Raw genomic sequence first — 648 nt, forward strand, 5'->3', positions numbered from 1 at the left:
TTATCAGTTTATCAATTAATCTGCATTCTAGTTTATGTACACCGTTATCTTTTGTTTATACGTTTCCCAGGTGTTTGAAGACAAAAAAAAAGTAATAATATAAAGATTAAACTTATTTGCAGAAATGCTATATCAACTCTCTTTGTATGGAAAAAGAAATTAGAAATTCGTATGAAACGCACTGAAACAAGAACCTGTATTTGAGACATATCTTCACACATAACTCAATTTATGATTTCACGTAAACCCTTATCAAAACTACGATAACAGATAACCTCAGGGTAATGTAAAGATAACTTACCGAAATACTCACCCAGTCGGCAACACTCCCCGCCGTGTTCGCCGTTTTCTTTCGCGACAGTCGTCAGGGGGGACTCGTATGTTTCGCCTCGTTGGAAGAATTTTGGCAAACTGTGGGCACATTAACCCTGCTGTTTTTTACCCCCTGGAATTCATTAAGCAGAGAGAAGGCCGGGCGTAATGAGGGCATCACGTAATGGAGTAGCGGCTCTGCAACACGACGATCATTAAGTGGTAATTACGGTCTCCCATCAAGCTCATAAAGAACTGTGATAAGGTGGTGGAGACAATGGCGACGTGGGAAGGCATTTATCAGGGGGAGTTTACGCCGATGCACCATGTTGTTTA

The sequence above is a fragment of the Penaeus monodon genome, chromosome 33 (genome assembly GCF_015228065.2).
Source record: "Penaeus monodon isolate SGIC_2016 chromosome 33, NSTDA_Pmon_1, whole genome shotgun sequence".
NCBI classification, from domain to species: Eukaryota; Metazoa; Arthropoda; class Malacostraca; order Decapoda; family Penaeidae; genus Penaeus; species Penaeus monodon.